At 40.0% G+C, this 13,931-nt stretch overlaps 1 protein-coding gene across 4 annotated transcripts in view; it reads right to left on the bottom strand.

Moving 5' to 3' along the window:
* Positions 1-13,931, bottom strand: part of LOC131462458 (partitioning defective 3 homolog) — a 325,725-nt gene that overhangs the window by 272,732 nt on the left and 39,062 nt on the right. The window lies entirely within an intron of this gene.

Raw genomic sequence — 13,931 nt, 5'->3', positions numbered from 1 at the left:
TTATGCATTTAAATAACTCACTATTTCTAGCATGAGATCAAGGCAACTCCTCATGTTTGCATGTACACAAGCCATCCGATCTGTAGCAACAATAACATTATGTGATTTGAAGTGTAACATAACACACCTTAGCATGGCGAATTACATTAGAGACCACAATCCTCCCTCCTTTAAGCTTTCAAAGTGTTGTACTTTATTGCTCTTTGTCGCTGTGTGTGTGTGGATGTGTGTGTGTGAGCATCATTGCTTTATGACTATTTCCTCATATGAAACACTTCCAAGGTAAATGCTTTACTATTCACTTTAATGCAATTTATTCTGCCTTACAAGTAACGTGGAGACAAAATATTGCCCTGTATTCTCCCGCCTGCGGCAAAACTAATTTTCTCAGCCACATGACAAAATATTAACTTGGGCGTCAGAGTGAAATGTCACACTTGCTTCTTCGTCAAACTAAACCAGGGACTGGTTCTTCTAATGCTGTGCTAAGAAGTGCTGCATCATGGGAGGAACTCTGGCAGAGCCAGCCAGGTATCAGGTGCCACACCTGTGCTATCAGGACTGCTAATTGGAGCGTGGAAGTACATGAGCACACACACAAACACACATATACTGAATACACACACAGACACACATATACTGAATACACACACACACACACATACACATGCAGAGCGAAGCCGGCAGACACAAGAGGGAGTGGTTTGCTTCACTTAGCATTTGTGGATTGTGTTTGTGTTTGAAACCAGTGAACTCCAGACAATGATACTAAAGATTTCCTGGTTTTTAAGAGACGGATTAAATATTAAACATCATTGTATCCTCATAAAATGCAGACATGAGAGAGGCAGAGATAAAAAACAGGAGCAGAAACAAAGAATGAATGGAGATCTTTTACAATAACAGATGTGCAAATGTTTTGTCAGTATTTTTTTCCACTGTTCCTCTTCCTCTCAGTCTCACGCAGTCCACCCTCCTCTTCCTCATAATAAGCAACATATTGTATAAAATAACAGCATATGTTAATGGGAGCAACCAAATTTGAACTGTGGTTAGGTTACAGTTAGGCATTAACTGGTTATGGTTATGTTTGGGATAATGCTTTGGTTCAGCTGTCCAAATGAATGGAAGTCAATGCGGGTCCTTATAAGGATAGCTGTGTGAAACTCTGTGTGTGTGTATGTGTGTAGGCAGAATCTTAAACATACTTTCTCAAAATGTATCAAAAGACCAACATATACGCATATAAGGAATTATTCTGGATTTTGGTCATTGGAATGTTTTTTCGCTGTTGCTGTTCTAATTCGAATATTTGAATGTGGCACATCTGTCTTCTGTTTCTGTCATGAATTATTAACATTCTGTCATCGCAGGATCCCTTCGTTTCACTTATGAAGAGAAACACTGTACTGAACCTTTCTTCATATCTATCAATGTATCACTGGGATTGGGTTCATATATCTACTTCTACCAGGTGATGAGTGACTGTGTATGTGTCTTCGGAAAATTCTGTTCCTTTAGCTCCCAATACAGGTAGGTTCAGAGGTCAGCATGCACCTCTGGTAGTGAATGATCCACAGCAGTTAATGGATGGTGTCATTTCCTTCAGTTATATATAAAAAAACAAATGCCAGCAATTAATGATACCTTTATATTTAAGTCCTTCTAACACGATACTGTAATAAATAAATAAAAAGTGCTGTATATATATATATATATATATATATATATATATATATATATATATATATATACACACATACATACATATATATATATATATATATATATATATATATATATATATATATATATATATACGCATGTATGACAATTACAATAAAGACTACTTAATATAACCACACTCGTTGCCATGGAACTGCTGCAGAGAAACTTTCCTATTTCCATGAAACACATATAGCATCACTTAATTATATCATGATAATTGTGAGGTTTTGTGAAAGAAAGTTGAAAAGTAAAATGTCAAAGTCTACCATGAAAACAAAAATCATTACAGAGAAATGGACGAATAGACAGACAAACATAAATGGTACATTTTTAAGCAGTGAAGCTGAAAAAGAAACAATTCCAATGTTTTTCTTAAATGAAAACAAAACTAAATTGTTGATGGTAACATGAAAAAGATACTTTCTATTTCCATCTGACTGAGCAGCAGAAAATGTATTTAATGTTGAGCTTCACCTCATAAACATTTACTTTGGCAGCACCTCTTCCCATCTCACTATTTTACACTGAATGTAACTGTCACTTTCCACACAGCTAAAATCTACAGTTGAACAGAGGTATTTTCTTCAGTAATCCTTAAAAGAGGTAAGTGACTGTTTGCTTGTGTGTGTGTGTGTTTTCGGTGATCAATAGAGTCAGGTTGTCTGTGTGCAGTTCATTCACTGCCTGCTGATCAATGTGGGATTAAAGAAGAAAAGCAGAGAGTCTCTTGCCTTCTCTCTCATCTCATGGACTGTTTGAGAGCATTTGAAGACAAAGCAGAGAGTGAAGAATAAAAGCTGAAAAATGAAGATGATAAAAGACATGAATTGGGAAATATAAGTGATCAAAAACATCATCACAGACAGTGGTGACTTCTCTAATAGCCGTGGAGAGGGTTGTGTAAATGTGTCCTTTCGCAGTGTCATCAGTAGATGAGGCCACACACACACACACACACACAGTCGATGAAAGAATCAGGGCTTTTAAAATGAAGTGGCCCTAAACAATAAAAGCAGAGTGAGTTGCTGACAAGGGACAATAGAGCCATCCTATGTGATGGTTCTGCTTCCTCTGTGTGTAAAAACAGACACTCACTAATGCACAGGACAGTGCTTCTGACACAAGAGAGCAATACTATTGCAAACCATCAGATGTATGTATGTGTGTGTGTGTGTGTGTGTGTGTGTGTTTCAGTTATTACTGATGTTGTAGGACCTAATCTAACTTATTACATTTTAAGGTGAAGACATGTTGTATGGTTAGGGTGTTAGGTTAAGGTTAGGGTCAGGCCAGTAGTAGTTATGGTTAAGGTTATAGTAAGTCTCCAGCAAATAAACAATAATAATCAATGTAATGTCCTCTGAAATAATGAATACCACACTGTATGTGTCTGTGTGTGTTGACGGATGAATGTCTTCAAAGACAAACAGGTGCCTATTATTTTTGCCTATAGGAAAATTCCCCAATGACTTCGGAATAGGAATGGCAGGCGTACAGGCAAGTGCACTCGCACAACCTCACACACACATTCACATAACAAGCTACAACCCCAGGCTATTGTACATCTGTTGTTGAAGAGACATAAGGCATTCATGCAGGGACTCTCAAGACTCCCCATGCAATACAACACTCACACACACACACTCACTGCATGTGATGAATGAGCTTTTTTTTTTCACAAAAAGTGGTGCAGAGACACTGTGGTGGAGGGGTCTTGTGAAAATGCTTCCTAAAAATCCCTTCTGGATACAATCATGGCAGCACACAAAGACGCACCGAGACACATTCTCTCAAATTGGCCCACTAACCTTCAGATACCCTCTATAATGAATACATAGCGCTTTTAGTATTCTTGACTTTCAGTGCAGGGAGACAGGAGGACAGAGAGATGGAAACAGATATTATTGCCAGATAAGAAGCTTCACAGACTCTAATCTGCTAAATCACTGTTTATTCATGATGAACTTGAATTAATTTAATTAGTTCTAAAATGGTTTTAATCAAATAACATTGCATCGCCATATTAAATATAAATGCATTATTAATGCTATTAGAAGCAGTTTTAGTCAAGGGTTGAAACTTTTTTTTTTCATGATTAATTACCCAATTTTTGCCCTGCAGAATTAAAGAAAGTCATTAAAATGCACACCACTGCCCAGGGTGGCATTGAAAATATTATACGGCAAAAGAAATCACAACAAATCTTTACATTTAAGAGGCAGAAACCAGTGGACAGAACCATTTGTTTTGACTAAATGTGATTGGAGCTCTTCAGGTATTGGAGGGATGTGGAGTTTGTGTTTGGAACCAAGAAAGGACCTGAAATAGTAGCAGATCTTGAATAATGGCACAGAAATACAATTGCTGACTATTTCATTGGATATGAAGGTTGTATAAAGAATGCAGACTCTATGCTAAATCACATGGACCAGCAGCTGTACAGGAGGAAAGCGTGTAGTGCTTGAGCATGTTTTTAAGCCTGCAGTATTTTAGCAGATCCTAAGAGGTCTTCAGCCTTTCCTCATGAGAAGAGAGGCAATGAGAGCACACAGTCGGGGTGTTAGAGGGGATTCGGTTCTCTGACTGCTACAATGTGCCTGTCTAAAACTCTCCAAACCAGGCTTAGCTCCTCAACCCTGGCACTGCCTACCTACTTCAGTCTGCCAGTTTCAGCTTTAGCTTGGTGCAATGCCAGCCGCCAATGCCAGACTCCGCTTAGCTTGTGGCAATGCTTGAACTCCACTTTCACTGGGTTTCGACTTTCCTTCCTATATTGCTTCCTTCCTTTCTTTGCTTGGGTGTGTTTCATTGTTCTCTCTTTCATTTGTCATTGCTGTTCATTCTTATTCTCAATTTGGTTCTTACTCGCTTGATTTATCCCCTTTGCCTTTGTTTATCTTTCCACTTAATTTACTTGTTTTCCTTCTTCTTTTTTTAAAAAGTTAAGTTAAATATATGCAATGATGTGGGTTTGCCTGTTCAGGTTGACTGCTCATGTATTTGCACCACATCCTTCTTCTATTAGCCTCTGCACTATAGCCATAGTGCCACTAATTACTGTGATATTGAAGCCCACTCAAAAACCCAGCTAGCCTGGTGTACATCATATCCCAGCAATAAATTAACCCGGTCTAAAAAGGAGCTTTGCCTTTCAAAGTCGATTTCAGAGCCAATTTTCAGACACAACCTTGGTGTGACTTTGGATCCGTGAGGGTAATTGTATATGGTTCTGAGAGAAGTAGTCAAGTGTTGAAAACAGCCGCTCATGGTCTGGAGACTCTTGAGACAAAAGCTACACCAGGATACTTGTCATGCAGAAGAGGCACTCGCTAGGTTTAACAAGGAGCTGAGAGGCAGCAGGGTGTGAGAGAAACTGGTCTAAAATCGAAAGAATAAGCAATTGATGGTAGATTGAAGTTTTCTGTTTAAAACATTGGCATTTCTTTAAGAAGTAATATCCTTGCAAAACTATCTAACTCTGCTGGAGTAACATTAAAAATGCAGAGTCCCTGCTGAGGCAGGGTGTAGAAGTTTCTAAAAGATGACCTTATCTGGAATGAGCCGCACTAACTGCAGCAACATAATGACATAAGGATATATATGAATAACTAAAATATAAACAAATGTCCATTACATTCAAACCACACCACTTTCTCTCGGTTTCTCAGTATGTAGCAATGTTTGGATCCCGTGTCGCCCAGCGTCATTCCTACAGTGCACACAGGGAGTGAAGTTTTATGTGCAGACAGACTTAGACAATAGCACATTCCACTGGTAAAGGGAGATGCCTGCAAACAGGAGTTAAAACACAAAGAAGTGTCCACGAATGGTTTCGGAAGTCAATTCTACGACTAAAAAACAAAACATGGTTGTAATAAACACTTCTTGTGCCCCGCCCACACTGCACTGCACTGCCAGTGAATACACACAAACGTTACTTCAGTGCGGAGTGACAGTATTGCTTGACAGAGGTAGTTTTCAAATGGATAACGCAATCAAAAATCAGTAAAGATGACAGACTGCAGGTCTAAGATGGAAGCCAGGGTGATGTCTCTTCCCCTGTATCTCTTCCTGTTGCCTGATCTGATCCTGTCCTTTCTTATCTTGGTGCTCCTAGGTATCCCAGTTGGGGGTCTGTACCTGTCAGCTCAGTTTAGAGCCAGCTTCATGGTGGCTGACCCAAATCAACCCCCCAGGGCAATCAATATCAGACCCCTCTTCAGGACACCACCACAGCCAAAAATAGGCTCATTTGGCAAATAATAATCGAGGCACTGGAACCAAAGCAGTCCTGACAGCTGTCATCCGAAAAAAAAATCCCTCCTGTGTGGGTGGGTGGTGTACAAGCATTTTCTTTTATAAACTTATAGGGTGTTTGTTTGTGTGTGTGTGTGTGTGTGTGTGTGTGTGGGGGGGGGGGGGTTCTCTGTTTTGGCACTGCCTATCCTAAGCTCTGGTTAAACAATCTGGCATTTCCAGACAGTATTCAGGCAAGTCGTCGCCATGTCAGTAGCAATTTGGCACATCGGCAATAATCTCTTCCTGTAGGGGGGGCTGTCATGGAGGAGAAATCAAAGACACCTATGTGACTAACTGGGTTGCCTTTAAGCTGAAATAAACTCTTGGTGACGTGACCCGATTTCACCCATTTCAAAAGAAAACCACAGCAGAGGATGGAGGAGTCGCCTGCTGCTTTGCAATATGAAGTAACATGCCTCTCACCCCAGGGCAGCGCGGGGATGTGTGTGTGTCATACTGCATATGCTACACAGCTGAAGCAGGGGTTTTGACAACAAGAGTGGATCAGTGTCTTCCGTGCGTGTCTCAGCAGGTCTATATCAGTCGCTTCAGCAGGTGGACGTGAAGAATATCACCTGTCAGACTCTATGCTATACACAGCACACTGAAGCTGTGAGAGGCGAAATACATACATTTCACTTGTCTTTGAAAATGCATGGATACATTTAAAAATGACAGCTCTATTTGAGTGTTTGGATGATGATGCACTTCCGATTCTTATGGTCAAAACGAGCAGCAGAGGATGAAACCTTTTAGGAAAACAGTGTTGTAAGTAGAAAAACACATTGTTGCATCTCTGCAGCCAATAAGATTGATCAGAAAGTACTTTGTATTCATGCTTCATGCAGTGAATCAAGTTTGAAAGAATTTTCCTAATTACAGAAATATTACCTCTTCACATTTTCTGCACACCCTAAAACACCTGCCGCGAGACTGCCGCTATAGAATTAATTTAAATAATAGTTCAAAGTATAATAATTAAAAACAATTCCCAACATTTAGTACATGTACAAGCAATGCAATTATGAGGTTAACCCACCCTTGTGCACTTATGTTTATTAGTTACAGTAAAAACAGCAGGTTTTTCATGTCACACAAGAGTATGCTGTCCAACACATTATGAAGTTACTTATAATAAAGGCCTGTGGTTCTCTCGAGTAGTTACACTGGGAAGGTCCCCACTGTGAAGGATTATGACTGCGTAAGTGGGAAGGAGGGATTTGCTGAAAAGAACAACAGCGCTCGACAAATCTACCCCGCGTAAGTAAAGTTCAAAAACTAGGAACCTAATAAACAAGCAGCAACAGACAATAAATCCAAAGCCCCAGAGGAAAATGAAATGAAAAACTGCTTGTTGCCGCCTGTAGCCCTTGAGGCAGAGCAGCGGAAGTGAGGATAAATTCTGTTACACACGGCGTCTGCAGAGCTGACTCTGGTCCTTACAGGCTAATTACAGCTGGCCACAGGGTGTGTTAGGGTGTGGGTCTGTCAAGATACACTGTATGTGTGAGCATGTGTGAATCAGTCTGTGTGTGTGTGTACAGGTTGATGTGCAAGTGTCATATAGTCATTATAGTCTCTATACTGGGTGAAAATATTCATACTTTTAAGGCAAAGATAAGTTCCAGTGTGTGTGCTTACCTGTTTAGAACCATTTATGACATAAACACTGACCTTGTTGAGTAGGGACCAAAGTCTGGTGGCAGAAGTAAGAGACATGTGATTTTTTTTTTTTTCTGACTCAGACTCAGACGTTCTTCACCACCAATAGAAAATAAAACTTTATTCTACTGCACTGAAAAAATGTAGGCCTCCAACAGATCTAGTAATTTGTTCTGGAAATACTTCACAAGGCCAATTACTAATACCAGGGGCTTTAAAGACAGGAAATACCGAAAAAAATCCACAGTATGTGAGGGGAACAAATTACTTAGAGACTGTCAGAGATGACAGTGAGAGACAGCCTCCCAGACACAATAGTCTTCACTCGATGCCAAAATAGGGCAGCATTTATGCAAAAAAGAAAAAAAAATACACTCACACATACACACATAGAGTAATTAGTCTTTGATTTCCCCCGACAGTGTACTGGTATCAGGGGGCAGCTGCTGGTACCCTGATTTAGCCTTGGCTAATTTCACTCACGGCTTGATCTCGACCCAGCACAGGTGCCCAGTTGGCGCCCGGTTGCTGTTGCCATGGCAATGTCAGCTTCAGGGGCCAGAAAAATGCCAATTTTGCAATGCAAAAAGAAGCTCGACCAGGAGCTATAGACGTGCAACTCAATAAGCATGCCTTACAAACGCATGTAGGAGAGACAGTCAATTCAGTTGTCTCTGTTTATTTACTACATTTGACATTTTTTAGTGACATAAATACCATGTATATGTTATTACAAGGCTGAATATCTATTTGCAAAATAAGACATTGTCTGTAATGCAGATGATTTCCAGATAATGCTGAAGGTTGCTGTAACTGGGGCTTGAGTGCCTCTCTGTGGTAGATGAGTGTCACTGCAACATCCATCGAGCTTCATGTTAATGCTGCTAAAAACCTGCTGTAAAACACACCGCCTATTTCAGGTGCTACAGGTACAGCTCTAATGAGATTTCTGTTTTTCATCTGTGAGGAGCCACCCTTCGCCCCTTCGCTCATTATGCTCAGAGATTAGTTTACTTTGATTTACCTGTTAATGAGGTAAATCCAGACAACTAACACTCAAGAGACTCACTTCCTAAATTCATCCATGGCTTATTTGCTATCAGGATCCCTGTGGACACAATATCAGGACACCAAGTTGCACGCTCAGCAAGCCGACAGGTTGGATGGACTCAACCAAGTGTCAAGGGTCCATACTGTTTGAAGTGAGTGGAAATCAAAGCACAGCAGTTTTAAAAACTGGAATGGGTGGGCGGCCATGACAGAAGGACAGAAGAGAGACAGATCAAATGGACATAAACCACTAGCTTAAAATCGTGTGCCATAATATCATGTTTCGCAGAAGAACTGAACTTTTACACTGAATTTCCCATTTCAACAATACCAACAATCTCATATCTATGTTACTCCTGTTTCCTTCAACTGCTGTGTAACACAAAGATCAGACTAAATAAGCCCAATTATTAAGTAGCCCAACCTCTCTGCAATGACCATTAAATGCATTCTAATTTGATCTGATTGGCCATTTAACACCCATTTCTTTTTATGGACTAATTTCAACAGACACATATTGTGAATTTCTTAGCTGAGGCCATCATCTAACTAGAAGCAAATTTTAATTGTCTCATTACCATCTGGTAAATGGATAAAGGGTCTGCATCTCTGCCAATTCCCGCTTTTTACTTATTTCTCTCTTTTTTTTCCAAATGTCTAACCTAAGGCTCGAAGTGAGAAGTCTCCACCGCCTTCCTCGTCACAAGATTAACCGAAGTATTTAAATCATGTTTTTTCACTTGCCACAGGGCTCATTCAGCCCAGCTGAAGATGTAATTGCAGAAGCTGAGCATTAGCAGCAATTATGTACCGGCACAATTTGTACACAGAGAGAAAGCTGAGGGGAAGGGGGGGGGGGGGGGGGGTAAATGCATTCATTCAAAAAAATAAATCATGAAACACAGTGAGCTAATAAGACTATTTAGGCTGACTGTATAGTTTTATTAGGAGGAAAATATCCTCAAACTGCCCCTCTGACACCAACAATCATACAACACTGAATTCCTAATTGAAAATACATTATAACTTGTTGACAACATGAGTCTAGAAAGACTGAAATAACACTTCTAGAATGTGTCCATCCCTGGATAAAACAGAATAAGCTAATTTTTGTACCAATCTATTATTTCCCTCCACAGTCCAGGTGGTGGCAGTAGTGCACAAACAATGCTTTTGGCAACTGCAATTAACTCACTGTCTCCTGAAGACCTATGGGCTGTTTTACAGAGACTGGAGCTTTATGAGAGACATAATTCACAAGACAGTGTAAGGATACCACAGACAGACAGGGTGGAGGTAAAATAGTGTGTGCTGAATCTCCAAGAAAATAATATCTGAGCAAATATGACACCCGCTGTCCACTGAAATAAATACAAAATGCAGACATACTTCAACTTCCCGAAAGAATAGCAACATTATAATTTGAGCAACACAAAAGTCAACCCAAATGCGTCAAATACACACTCTCACACTTCTCATATAAAGAGGTTATATATCAACAATGTGAAATCTGTGAAGCAGAGACAGACAGGCTGCAGCATGCAGCGCTATGACTGCATATGAATCACAGCATGACAAATCTAACACACACACACACACACACACACACACACACACCTTACAATAGACGACCAACCTGAAACATTAAACTTGCCAAGAGACAACAGTAGTTTACTAAATCCTCAATGTTTTCTTTTCCTTGTTCTTTTCCTTGTACTTGCAGTGACACACAATGAGATCATTTGTGTAAAGAACACACAACCTGTTTATTGTAGTATCAGTGGTAATGATGAGCATCACAAGTGAGAGCAGTCTGTTAGATAAATGGACAGCTTGATGAATATTTTCCGAAACAATGAATTAGACTGATATTTATACTAATAATCAGATATAAAATACAATGCAAGTCTTGTATTTCAGTTGTACTATATCCAGTGCTGCAACATTTTGATGAGTTAAATATTTAATGGTTTACTTAACCTTGATGCTAAGAATTGCATTTGTTTATAAAACGGTTTAACATTGAGTTAAGATAACTACATTTGTTTCAATAACATTGACATTTTTGAATTTGTTATCCACCTTAAGCGTCCATCTCAAGCTATTTAGACTAGTGTTACAGTAATAATCTCAACTGCAGTCCAATTTACTACCCACCTTCCTTGTATGTACAGGGGGAAAAAAGCCACATGACAGCTATAAAACAGGCGCAAACACAGGGAGCTGAAAACTTTTGGAACAGGTCAGCTCTGTTAACCGTCTGGTCAGTCAACTTGAATTAGAGATAAGATATTGATGTCACAACTTGTTCCACAATATCATGTTGAGGTCATTGTGTTTTGGGGGACTTTAACAGCTTTACTTTAACAGCACTACACTGTTCTTGTCACGTATTCATCACAGCTGGGGTGTCTCACTGGAAATGGTAATCACAACAATGTTCATTTGAATGCAGAGTGATCTGCCCCAACTGATCACATCAACACCAGGCTCAACAGTGACTACGCCAAACAGTTAAAAAAAAAAATCCTGAGCATCCTGCAATCCTGAAACATAACCACAACTTTCTGCAGATCTATCACGTCAGGCCTGAGTGGTTGGGCTATGTCCCTGCCTGTGTGTCAGTGTCTGTTAGTAGATTAGACAGTACAACAGGGATGGAGGCGGTAACTGAGGTAAAGAACTGGTCTGACTGGATTAACTGCTATAACTATATACACAAATTAAAACACTATGATGAAGTCATGCACATGGGCATTTATTTGTTCCACTAGTGCAAAGTTAGCTGTACCAACCCACTTTCAGCAGTAGGTCAGTGTGGTACCAAACTATTCCTGTTTGGGATTTATTTATTTATTTATGTATTGGGGAAGTGAGTAATCAACTAATATACAGATATATTCTACAGGACTCTGGGACATCAATTTCGACAAAGGGTCTTTCTGCATAAAGTTTGCATGTTCATGTGGGTTCTGTCCAGGTTAATCCGGCTTCCTCCCACAGTCCAAAAACATGCATATTTGTTATTAGGTTAATTGGACAGTCTAAATTGACCATCCATGTAAGTGAGTGAATGATCTCTATATGTTGGCCCTGAGATGAACTGGCAAACTGTCCAGAGTGTATCCTGCATCTGCAACCCTCATGTGGAGGATAAAGCCATAAACAACGGATGGTTGGAAATATTCTCGTAAGAGAAACTGTAATAAGCCCAAGCAACCATCAGGGGACAGGTATTCACAGCATTAGTATGAATTAAAACAATGAAAATGAGAGTTGTTTCTTTCTTTAGAATCATCACAGTCAATGGATGAGGAGACAGGATGGGGGAAAATATAATGAGCTGAAATGAAAGCGAAAAGGGTGAGATAAAGTGTTTCAGACAGCAGGTGCAAAACAGCTGCTCCCACCACTGATCCCCACCTGGTGCGTAACCATGGCACCTACCAAACCATAGTCATGATGAGGTGCGGGGATGCAGAGACACACATACTCGTCCTCTCTCAAACAGAATTTCATTCATGCAACCACAGAGCATCTTCAGTTATCAGTCAGGCAGGTCGAGTGCTCAGAAAATGCCTGAATCTGCTGTTCGGCATGAGACAGGATACATTTTCAGAGTTCATGGCATTACACTGACACATCATCACAACCTCAGAGATGCAGAGAAAATTGCCAATAAATTAGGGGTGTCAGCATTAATGCGCGAGTCACAATGAATTATATGTCAACTGTAACACATTTGTTTTTAATCACATTAATTGTGTTTACTGTCTCACGCTCCATGTTCATGTGCATGGCGTGTTGGAGCTGCTTACTCAGAGAGAGTGACAATAACAGCTGATGATCAGTGTGTCATGTATTGTTCAGCTTGGACTGCTTTTGCTTCAGGACAGTGTTCAGGAAGTGTTCATTTCTCCACGGCCGGAGATGTAGCTACTTGGGACTAACACCCTTACGTTTACTAGCGAGGACTGCTATACTCGGAAGTCAGAATTTCCTACTGCAACGCCACCTCAAGTCAAATTCAACTCCAAAATTCAGAACAAACCGTGACACAGAATTCCAAGATTACCATGAGTCGTGTGAGGTAGTACAAACACTGCTACTTTTGCTGTTGTACTTCATTGCTTCACCTTCAGTCAGTATAGTACACATAGTATCGCCAGCTTCTCATACTCAAACATACTCAACTGCACCACTCACTCTTGTTCGCTCTACAACTGACTCCACAAGCACAAACACACACATACACACACACACAAACACTCAATCAATATACACTGCTAAGAACTTCTTCAATGAATCGTCATTAAGGCATAAACAATTGACAGCCCTACAATAGATACAAATCCATGACAGTACATTAACTTTGAAGTGATGAAACTAACATTGATAAATCCTTCATGTCAAAACCTATGCTGATTCACTACAGTGTGCAATAGTAGATGACAAACACCATTTTTTTTATTTTAAGTGAGCAACAATGCAGTCATTCAGTGTGGTAAATAGCACACAGCTCGGCTTCACCCACCGTCACTTGATTCAACTGTTAAATATAATGATTTAAAGCACTGCTCACTCACAAGGACACTAAGAGGGGCTACAGCTCATCATCTGGCGAAACATTAAAGCAAAAGACCAAGTGACTCAGGTGTAGTCAGCACTATTCCCATGGGAAGAGATGCAGTGTGGGTAATCATTTACAGCTGGTCTAGAGGGAGGGGTGGGCAGTGTGGCATCATGCTACCACCAAGAAAGTTTTACCCACACACACACACACACACTTATGCTGGCAAATTTAGAAACACACACATCAAAGTGGAACTTTAAATGTAACACAGCAGACTACAGTTTATCATCCTTTCACTTTCCACAGGTTTTTAAAAGCGATGGAGAACTGCCAACAGGTTAAGATGATTAAACCCAGAACAGCTTACTGTTTGGTATTGTTAAATGTTACTGTGAGATAGCAAAGGCACCCAAGCGTAATCACGAGCACATGTCAGTGAAGCTCTCTGTAGTGCTGCCAGATTTTTATGCAGTTCTAACACAATCGAATACATTTTGCACAAGGAAAAAGTAAAAGGGAAAAGTCCAGAAAACAAGAATTAAAAAAGTAAGAAAATAAACTCTCTCTCACACATATAACTATATAACAAGTGATGAGTGTCCCCATACCTAATAATTAT

This window comes from Solea solea, chromosome 1 (assembly GCF_958295425.1).
Source record: "Solea solea chromosome 1, fSolSol10.1, whole genome shotgun sequence".
NCBI classification, from domain to species: domain Eukaryota; kingdom Metazoa; phylum Chordata; class Actinopteri; order Pleuronectiformes; family Soleidae; genus Solea; species Solea solea.
Note: the sequence above shows the minus strand (reverse complement) of the source record. Positions and strands in the feature narration are given on the sequence as shown.